This window comes from Engystomops pustulosus, chromosome 1 (assembly GCF_040894005.1).
Source record: "Engystomops pustulosus chromosome 1, aEngPut4.maternal, whole genome shotgun sequence".
In the NCBI taxonomy this organism is placed as follows: Eukaryota; Metazoa; Chordata; class Amphibia; order Anura; family Leptodactylidae; genus Engystomops; species Engystomops pustulosus.
This window is the reverse complement of record NC_092411.1, coordinates 94,498,915-94,510,956: the sequence shown is the minus strand read 5'-3', so window position 1 is coordinate 94,510,956 and position 12,042 is coordinate 94,498,915.

Sequence of the window (12,042 nt, the reverse complement as noted above, 5' to 3'; positions counted from 1 at the left end):
TTGTACAGGCTACAATTTGTTTTCTTTTTTTAATGTGAGAAGCACTTTTCTGGTACATAATTTTGGGGCATCTATAGCTAATTAATGAGATTTTATTAACTCTTTGTTGATGGAGGAAATGAAAATCATCAATTTTGTGTGGGTTTTTTGGCCGTTCACCATACCATAAAAATAGCATATTACTTTTATTCTAGTCACCATGATTATAAAAATACCTTATTTATAAAGATTTTTTAATGTTTTCCCCCAATTATACTGACTAAAAAGTAATTTGGAGAAAATGGGGCTCATTTACTAAGGGTCCGAATTGTGCACTTTCGTTGGGTCTCCCAACGATTTCCGATTTGCCCTGAATTGCCCCGGGATTTTGGCACACGCGATTGGATTTTGGCGCATTGGCGCATCGACAGAAATCAGGGGGCCTGGCCGACGATTTGGAAAAAACACGGAATTTAAAAAATAATTTGTGTCGCAAGATCAGCACTTACATGCACCGGGAAGAAGCAGGTCAACTCCGGCGGACCTCGGTGCAGCAGCGACACCTGGTGGATATCGGCACACAGACCTTAGTGAATCCCGGCAGACCGGAATCCACAACGGAGAACACCCCGCTGGATAGCGACTGGAACGGGTAAATAAATCTGCCTCAATGTTGTTAAATCTAGCATCATTGTCTGTTCAAATGCATAACTTTTCTATTTTTCGGTCTACTTTTTAATGGTCCCTTTTTTTACTTTCTTTACTTTATAAAAACTTCAACCTGAAACAGCGATGCTCTGATTGCTGGTTTAAGTCCAATACACTGCTCTACAATACTTATGCGTTGTAGGGAAGTGTAAACTGGCTGGTAAGCACCCGAAAGGGATCTGACTGCCGGAGACATCGGACAGCCCCAGGGCAGTTGACAGACCTCAGGGCTGCCCAGAAGAGGATCGGATCCTCAGAAGAGCCGGTGCCAGAAGCTGGGCGTAATAGCACGTCCTGATGTGGGAAGTATCTTCCCGCAAGGACATACTTTAAGGCCCTGGTGCGCGTAGGGGTTAATAGACACCTAAATATAACTGAGTCTGAGAAGTTATCTGACCTTACAACCCTGTACTAATCTGAGAATATATCATACGTAGTTATTGCAGATCATATATAGAGTTTGAGCTATCTGAATAGATTCTTCCCATCATCATCAGCAAACAGCACAATGATTTACAAAAAACTGTGGCACTATTGTTTGTTGAGCGCTAATTATTAATTTAGCGCATTAATTATTTAAAAGAAATATATAAAGCTATGTTTTATAATGAAGTATTGTCTGGATATGGGCTCTTTTGCCTACCTTTGGTAGTTTATTGTACCCTAATGTAAAATAAACCCTTCCATGACAAAGGTCCACTGTTCATTGTAAATATTCAATACCTGTCTTGGCATATGGCACCAAGTAACGTAGCGTAATTCAACTTAAGATACTTTAGTTACAAGCTGATGCCAGCTACTAGAAAGTATTGTATAGATATAAATAAGATGAAATGTGGATAATGCTTTAGATATTTCTTTGTTTTAAGTTAGGGGTATGTTATAGATGTGATGTAAATGTAAGTAAAATGAAAAGCAACATGCAACATATTTCATATAGAAACTGACCTAACAACACCCAGGAAGTGCTATAAACCACTGCCAAATATATATACATAGAAAAATAAACAATTATTGTTCCTGCCTGGATTCCCTCAAATGTAATGGTGCCAGCTGATTTTGTCAAGCAGCCAAGATACTGAACTTGGAGCTTCTTCCCTGGGGGGTGGGATGAGAATACATAGTTCTAGTAAAAAGCTTTGCGTGCTCACTAGAAGATACAGTAAACTTACATTCCCAGTCAGAACTGGCTCCATTTGAGGAAATAAAATCTGTAGCAACCTGGTTGGGAAACAGAGCCAAGAACTACAGAGAACTGGCAAAAGAAAAGGTTTTGCAAAGATCTCTGACACCTCTGGGATATTTATTGTAATTGTTATCTGGTTAGAACCTAAATATATTCTTTAAAGGGAACCTGTCACTGCATTTTCACAAATACAGCTAGTGACAGGTTCCCATAGAGCCCTACTAAATAACCGACACCCTTCTTTTAGCTAAAAAATGTTTCCCTTACATTCCCATAAATCAACTTTATCTTACATTACCTGGCATCAGAGGGGGCGTGTCCTGCTCTTCCAGCTCCTCCCATCTACACCTCCCCATGTCCCATGCCATTTCTCAGCATGTCATTTGACCAAGGTGATGTCATCTAAGGTGCTTTACCCAGTTATATTTGCAAAAGCTACCCCATGTAAGTGTCTGATCTCATGGCAGTATCATGGCATGATCACAGCATACCTACATGGACTTTCACACCACCCAACCTTCCATGGAGGCTGCTGTGATAACATGTAATCAGATACATGCATGGGGTCAGGGTCGGCTCCAGATTTCAGTAGGCCCCTAGGCGACAGAGCCTCAGTGAGCCCCTTTGCACTGAACTCACATGGCATTAAAAATTCAGAAATTAAAACAGTCTCCTGTACCCTAAAATATTCCCTAGTTTAACATTCCAAAAAGCCCCCTCATGATTATTTTATATAAAACCCCCCTCACCCCCTATGGATTTGTTACATAAAGCCCACCTCAGCCAAATGGATTCCTTATGTACATACAGCCTTATGTGCCAGCCCCCCCCCCCCCCAGCAGTTCTTGCCCAGCTATGCCCAGTGCTGGCGTCGGCCCTGCTGTGCAAATCTAACATGACCTTCGATGATGTCACCCTGGTCACATGACATGAAGCGGCCAATGATAACAGAGTTCTCTCAATTATTGTCACATATCAGCAGGTGGGAGTCTAAACTAGAGGAGATCAAACTACAGGTTACCTCATTAGTAGCTCATTAGTGATGGTGCAATTCAACAACGCTAGGTGTTGTGTGCTGCACCCCCACAATCAATTATAAATGACATATACTGTAGATAGGTAATTTAGGAGATGTTTATATGTGCGTTGTGCATTCAGTTTTCTATTCCATCAGAAAATGAAAAAACTGAAAATATGGATCAGTTATAACCGCCATTTATTTCATTGAGTTTGTAGATGCATCCATTCTCATCAGTTTCCCCATCTTTCAGACATCAGTTTTACTACAGAGAAAAAAGTCCTGTAAGCACAAATTATTTTTCCATAAAAAAAAAAGACCTGAGGGATCTGAATTCAACTGATGTTTTTAAACACCTATAGAAAACAATGATGTGTTTTACCTTCCTTTGACATAGCATAAGAACCCACAGCAAAACACAGACATGACAGTGTGTGTACGGTGTGTGTACAGTATGTGTAAGATGTGTTATACAGTGTATATACAGTATGTGTACAGTGTGTGTCATGAACAGGCAGTCAAAGCAGGAGAAATCACTGGAGGGGGCTAGTAGACCCTTCAGGCCACTGACTTTGAAAGCAGAGCATGGTAATTGGGGAACAGCATTTAATAGAGATAAGAGGGGCAAAGCAGACAGAGGCAGGAGGGGCGCACAATGGGTGCATGGTAGCACAGTGATGCTGCCTCCTGCTGGACACAATAATTGTCTCTTCCCTTGTACAGAACTCTAGGTCCTGTGCTGAGCAGTGGGCGCCTCATCTTAATAGGGCCCTGTAGTAGCTTCTATGGCTTCAATGGTGGTATTTATGCCCGTGGCTTCGTAGTGACATTGGACTCCGGTGAGTTGCATTTTTTAACATTGCAGTCATGGAAAGGAACAATTTAGGGATAAGGACAATGCTTTTTAATCATAGTTTTTAATTAAGTATTTATTTTGGGTGGGTTCATTTGCATGACAGGTTCTCTTCAACCCCTTAACAACCAGGCCCTTTTCATTTTTTGTGTTTTTATTTTACCCTCCCCACCTTCAAGAATCCATAACTTTTTTTGAGGGCTTATTTTCTGCATAACATATTGAACTTCATAGTGATGGTTTTTAATATTCCATGCCGTTTACTGGGAAGCAGGGAAAAAATGCAGAGAAATTGGTGAAAAAATGCATTTGCTCCATTTTTTGTGGTGTTTTGCTTTCACTGTCTGCACAAAATGACATGTCTACTTTATTCTTTGGGTTGGTACGATCATGGGGATACCAAATTTGTATAGGTTTAATAATATTTTTATGGAAAAAAATAACCTCCTGTAGAAAAAAATTTTCTTTTTTGCGTTCATGCTGTGGCGCTAATAACTTTTTCATACTTCAGTGTACGGAGTTTTGGGTTGTGTCATTTTTTCGTGACTTTTGATGATGTTTTCAATGCTACCATTTTTAGATTTGTATGGCCTTAAGATCACTTTCTATAGAATTTACATACTACATACTGCCATACTATAGTATACTACAGTATACAGGCGGTCTCCTATTTAAGAACACCCGACTTACAGACAACCCCTAGTTACAAACGGACCTCTGGATGTTGGTAATTTACTGTACTTTAGTTCCAGGCTACAACAACCAGCTATAACAATTATTAGAGGTTTCTGTAATTAAGCTTTAGTATTAATCCTGGTGCCTATGACAATCCAACATTTTTAAAATCCAATTGTCACACAAAAAAATTTGATTGGGGTTACAATATTAAAATTCGGCTTTTCGGACTTGCATACAAATTCAACTTAAGAACAAACCTGCAGAACCTATCTTGTACGTAACCAGGGAACTGCCTGTAGATATATAATTTTAGATATAAGCGTCAAAATATGGAAAAAAAAGGACACCATGGTGTTTTGTTTACAATCCAAAAAATAATTCCCCCAAAACAACAGTGCAAAAGGTAGAGGTCACAGGTAAATTTGTATTAATAACATAGTTAACTCCAAAATAGGCCAATACATAAATCTGAAGTTAGAGGGAGTCTACCAGCTCCCAAACAAGGACAATGGAATTCATCATTGTTTAGGACAATTACACACTCTCCATATATAGGTTACATATTTCTTAGCAATCTGTTATTTTAGAGAATATCCTTTTTTAATGTTTATACAATTTAGCAATTTAGCTCACCTGTTTTCCTCTATCTATGGTGCACACCACTAAGCAGTATCACCTCTTGATTGAGAAGAATGAAATAAACAGAAAATCTGTGGATCAAGAAGATAATTTGCAGAAAGATAACATTTAACTTTTCTCTTAAATTACAGTTGGACAGGAAACAGGACAGGTATTTCTGGAAAGCTTATAAAGTGCCCTACACAATGCTGTTTTTAACTTGTGGGTAAAACCCACTAAAACCCCTCTCAATGTATTGATATCTGTCCCAGATCAGATAATTATAATATATGCACATAAAATGACACACAGTCTCTATTTAGGATTCTCTAATGTATTATTGAACTGTAGAGTATCTAGTTTAGGAGGGAGTGGCCCTCCTAGGTATTACGCTTAGTTGTGATTGGATTATCTTAAGGGGGTTGACTGGGCTTTAAACAAACTATATAAGCAGCCTGGTAAAGCTGAAAAAACAAACAAATAGTTATCCTTGCCTCCTCCAATGCTCCCATTGTCCTACTACCACTGAGTATAAGCCAACCTGAGTAACCTAATATAAGCCAAGGGTGGGAACTGCATTGGTCACAGCCTCCCCAGTATATAGCCGGCCAGCCCCTGTATATAGCCAGCCCTCAGTAGTTATTAGCCAGCCAGCCCTCAGTAGTATATAGCCAGCCCCCTGTAATATATAGGCAGCTTCCTGTAGTATAAAGCCAGCCACCCCCTGTAGTATATAGCCAGCCAGCCCCCAGTTATTAGCCAGCCCTCAGCAGTATATAGCCAGCCCCCTGTAGTATATAGCCAGTCAGCCCCCTGTAGTAGATAGCCAGCCAGCCCCCTTTAGTATATAGCTTGCCCCACTGTAGTATATAGCCAGCCCCCTTAAGTATATAGCCAGCCATTGTCCTTTAGTATATAGGCTGCCAGCCAGCCCGCTTTAATATATAGCCTGCCAGCCCCCTTTAGAATATAGCCAGCCCTCTTAAGTATATAGCCAGCCAGCCACCTTTAGTATATAGCCTGCCAGCCAGCCAGCCCCGTGTAGTATATGGCCATAGCCTGCCAGCCCCCAGTATGGCCAGCACATGAAAAAAAATTCTATTCACTATTCCGACGCCCCGAGCAGCTTCTCTTCTGTCTTCATGTGCCTGGGTGCCAGCTCCAGGTCCCCGACAGCACTGTGCGCAAGGCCCGACCGGCGCACAACTGCCATTGCGCATGAAGCTGTCGCGGATGTGGAGCTGGCACCCGCCCCAATATAGACAGAAGAGGAGCTGCCTGGGAAGTTGGCACAAAATGGCACAAAAATTGAAACATGTTTTAATTCATACTTTTGACATGTGTGACATGCATTCCTGGAACTTTTAACACCAGAAGGTACCTCTGGTTTATTTAATCATCAGTGTATATTTGCATCATTGTCACTTTTCCCCCATTTTTGTCCTATTGTTGGACACATTACTCTTTGATATTTAAATTTGGCACGCTTTGATTTTGGGGCATACGGAGGAGGGGGGGGGGTCTCAGGTACTCTGTGGTAGTCCCATTGTCCATCTGGGACATCCTGTTTCCCCCATACTTTGTAATTCCCCAATCTTTTTGGGAGTTGTATATGTGCATTATTTGGAATGTTAATAAAGAATATATACTTTTTCTAAACATTTTCAGCCCCTTGTTTTGGTATTGCTTGTAATATATAGGGCTGTGATGGGAATAGCTTTCATTTCTTTGTCCCATATATTTTCTCATATATTTTCTCTTCCTGAACATTGTGTAGGGTAATTGTGATACAGTACATTAACATATTCACTTATACCTTGCTTTTTTGTTTATCTTTTAGAAAGAATGAGTTTTGAATCCCATCCAAGCATATTAAAACCATCTCCACAGCTTATTCCAGGCAGTTTTTTTTCTGGCATTGCACATTTTTGTCAGATATCTGATAATAGAGACTCGTACTGGTTCTATGTAATTAATATAATATCATATTTTGGTTACATATTTGATGGGTGGCGTGTAGCATTATTATGCTTGACTTTAGTCTATTTATGTGTGCTTACAGGGTGACCCATTTGGGGTCCCCGTTTTCTATATGGCGATGGGAGGAATACCCAGTGGGCATTGAGTCTCCTCACATAGAAGGGGTTGACTTTATCCACTAAGATAACCCCAGTGCTATTGCCCCTGGTGGTGCAGTCATTATGCCCCCGAAAAAAATGACCCACAACATATTATGATGTTAATATTATCCTCATATTTCTGATGATCTCTTTATATACTTTCTTGCAAAACCGGGCTATCTCTGTAATCGGAGTGATACTTACACTTAGTCATTGGATCCAGCGGTGAGTCATTATTTGCATCTAGTGAGGTAACTGGTTGCCTAGACAGCCAGTACCCAATGCCGTGTCCTAGTGCATTCGCACATGTTGTAATTGAGCTTGTGTTTCAACGGTGCACGTCACACATGCTCAGTGCGCTGATAATAATGCTAATCCACGCTTAGACTGTATTATGAATTAGATTGTAATTTGTGATGCCCTTAGAGATTGACAATACACCATGCACTTTATCACACTGGCAATTTATAATTAAATTATAGTAACATATATACACTCACCGGCCACTTTATTAGGTACACCTGTCCAACTGCTCGTTAACACTTAATTTCTAATCAGCCAATCACATGGCGGCAACTCAGTGCATTTAGGCATGTAGACATGGTCAAGACAATCTCCTGCAGTTCAAACTGAGCATCAGTATGGGGAAGAAAGGTGATTTGAGTTCCTTTGAATGTGGCATGGTTGTTGGTGCCAGAAGGGCTGGTCTGAGTATTTCAGAAACTGCTGATCTACTGGGATTTTCACGCACAACCATCTCTAGGGTTTACAGAGAATGGTCTGAAAAAGAAAAAACAACCAGTGAGCGGCAGTTCTCAAATCGCCACCCGTTACAACCAAGGTAGGCAGAAGAGCATCTCTGAACGCACAATACGTCGAACTTTGAGGCAGATGGGTTACAGGAGCAGAAGACCACACCGGGTGCCACTCCTTTTAGTTAAGAACAGGAAACTGAGGCTACAATTTGCACAAGCTCATCAAAATTGGACAGTAGAAGATTGGAAAAACGTTGCCTGGTCTGATGAGTCTCGATTTCTGCTGCAACATTCAGATGGTAGGGTCAGAATTTGGCGTCAACAACATGAAAGCATGGATCCATCCTGCCTTGTATCAACGGTTCAGGCTGGTGGTGGTGTCATGGTGTGGGGAATATTTTCTTGGCACTCTTTGGGCCCCTTGGTACCAATTGAGCATCATTGCAATGCCACAGCCTACCTGAGTACTGTTGCTGACCATATCCATCCCTTTATGACCACAATGTACCCAACATCTGATGGCTACTTTCAGCAGGATAATGCGCCATGTCATAAAGCTGGAATCATCTCAGACTGGTTTCTTGAACATGACAATGAGTTCACTGTACTCAAATGGCCTCCACAGTCACCAGATCTCAATCCAATAGAGCATCTTTGGGATGTGGTGGAACGGGAGATTCGCATCATGGATGTGCAGCCGACAAATCTGCAGCAACTGTGTGATGCCATCATGTCAATATGGACCAAAATCTCTGAGGAATGCTTCCAGCACCTTGTTGAATCTATGCCATGAAGAATTGAGGCAGTTCTGAAGGCAAAAGGGGGTCCAACCCGTTACTAGCATGGTGCACCTAATAAAGTGGCCGGTGAGTGTATATATATATATATATGTACCCTTTTTTTTAATATGATCAAGATCATGAGATATGTTAATGAGGGGGAGGGAATTATGCAGTCATGGGATTTATTTGTATATAGGCCGTCCCCTACTTAAGGACACCCAACTTACAAACAAACCCTAGTTAAAGACGGACGCCTCTACCCCCTGTGACCTCTGGTGAAGCTCTCTGGATGCTTTATTATAGTTTCAGACTGCAATGATCAGCTGTAAAATGTCTGTAAAGAAGCTTTATTGATAATCCTTGGTCCAATTACAGTAAAAAAATTTTAAACAGCAATTGTCACTGTGGCAAAAAAAAATGTCTGTTGCTACAATTATAAAATATACAGTTTTGACTTACGTACAAATTCAACTTAAGAACAAACCTATGGAACCTATCTTTTACGTAACCCGGGGACTGCCTGTACATGTCTGCCTACTATATGTATCACTTGGCTTGAAAAAGGCTCACGTTAAGCCAAAATGTTGCCTTATAACATCTTCTGGAATAAAGAGGACCACAATTTTTTTTTGTTACCTGATCTTCCTGGAGTGGTGCCTTCTTTATATTTTATATAACATGATGAACAGTGATTTTGTTGAGGCATAAATATTTCTATGTACACATAACTAATTTCATGCCAATTTATATAGTTGATCAAACTGAGGAAGGAAAGAAAATGTTAAGGAAAAATGAAATAAGCATAAATAATAAATAAAATAATAAACATAAATGGCAGAGTGACAAAGCAATTGTTTGGCTTCATGAACCTTTGCTAATTATTTTCCAAATGCTGGAAATCAATAGTGTTTTTACATTATGTCAGCTTAGAGCGCCTTTGGGGAACATTGGCTAAATTAATAATGGTAAAGTTGCACCTACAACGTATTCCTTTTGTGTATGTAGCTTCAGTTGCTGCATAAGCACCTAATAATTACCATCATTACCAACACAAATCATAATAAATGAACCATAATTGAAACAAAGTGACATGGGAGTGCATGGGTGTTATGCCCATAGTCCTCCTATGTGTAGTACACATATATGTTAAACATTTTCTCATCTAGGTTACATGTAATGAACAGAACAGCAAGGTTATTAGCGATTTGATATGTAGTAATGACTGCTTATACATCTAATAGCAGTTTTGAGTGCATCGGGATATAAAGGTTCCTGCTGTACAAATTATAAATTATTTAGTTGTTGTTTAGTCTATTAAATGAACCCTGTTTTCTAAATGTTTTGCCATAATAGCATTATAATCTAAATGGATACTTATATTCAAAACTTCATAGAATAATGTGTTGTATCTACAACATAATTGCAAGCTTTATGTATCATAACTAGGCCAGTTTCAAATACAAGCAGTCCCCGGGTTACGTACAAGATAGGGTCTGCAGGTTTGTTCTTAAGTTGGCAAAATTTTTTGGTCTCTGTGACAATTGGATTTTAAAAAAGATGGATTGTCATAAGAATCAGGATCAACAATAAATCTTAATTATAGACACCTTTGATAACTGTTATAGCTGTTTATTGTAACCTAGGCCTAAAATACAGCAATTTACCAACATCCAGAGGTTTGTTAGTAACTAGGGGTCGTCTGAAAGTCAGGTGTTCTTAAGTAGGGGACTGCCTGTAGTAGAGTTTAGTCAGTGAAATACAGAATGTGTGGAGGTCATATTTCCCAGGTTAATACTGTGCAGTAACTTGAATTACCAGGATTATAGTAATCTATGTTACTAGTCCCTGTCTCCCTGCATGACCACTGTTTCATTCTCTTAGTAGGGGCAGTAGTCCTGTTGGCAGGCTTTATAGATCCCATGGATATGGTAAATTCCTCATCTAAAACAAGGTAGATGAGATTCCATTGGAGTACACATTGATTATATTTTCAAATAAAGCTATGATAAAAAGGTCTAAAGATCTTAATTGACATCCACAATATAATTTGTAATTTAATACATTTCCATTGGATTAAGTTAAAAAAAAAATTATTTAAAAATTTTTCCAATTCCCATTGGAAAAAGTTAAAGCACCAGAATTACAAATTTAGGTCACTTTGCAATATATTTTTAATAAAAATTAAATAAATACTAGAATGGAACCCCCCCAAAAATTCCCTAACCAATTATTTCGAATTGTGGGAAGAAGGTAAAGTTAAAGCTCTCAAAAGATGGAAACTAGAGATGAGCAAGCACCAAAATGCTCGGGTGCTCGTTATTCGAGACAAACTTTTCCCGATGCTTGAGTGCTCGTCTCGAATAACGAGCCCCATTGAAGTCAATGGGAGACTCGAGCATTTTTCAAGGGGACCAAGGCTCTGCACAGGGAAGCTTGGCCAAACACCTGGGAACCTCAGAAAAGGATGGAAACACCACGGAAATGGACAGGAAACAGCAGGGGCAGCATGCATGGATGCCTCTGAGGCTGCTTAATCGTACCATTATGCCAAAATTATGGGCAACAGCATGGCCATGACAGAGTGACCGAATGAGGCTAGATAGCATCTAAAACATGCAATAATTGACCCTGACACTATAGGGGACGGCATGCAGAGGCAGCGGCAGTAGTGGCAGGCTAGAGAGTGTCATGGCGACATACCCTAAATGGACTCAGGCTTCAAACCAATGGGTGGCAGAGAGGAACCAAAGGAGGTGAGCAAGAAGCGCTGAAATGATTTCCTATGTGAACAAAAGGTTGACGGTATATTTAGTCGATAACACAGCATGGTGGCGACATAGTGACCAAGTTCCATAACGTATCTGGTGAAACAACCGAAAAATGAGCCTGACACAGCTCTTTTGATAAGGGGACGACATGTGGAGGCAGCCATGGAGACGACTTCCATGATTAAGAGTGACAGTATGGGGCATTCATATTGCGCTGCTATGAGTTCCACTATGTATCTGGTGAAACACCTGAAAATTCTGCATGACACAGCTCGTTTGATAAGGGGGATGATGTGCTGCATATCCTCTCGTGCTCCAGCGTCTGGGGTATAGAGAGTTGAAAGTTGCGCATGGAGACATTGGTGGACGCTGTGGAGGATTGTGGAGGCAAAATGGACAGGAAACAGCAGGGGCAGCATGAATGGATGCCTCTGAGGCTGCCTAATCTTGGGATGGAGCTGGTGGTCCGCTGCCAGGCGAGCTTTCGCCTGTCCAAGCCCCTGTCTCTCGGCTCCTCCCCACCCAAAATGGGCCTGGGGGCCAGAAGCGTTTACTTTGAAAAAATGATAAATTTCAA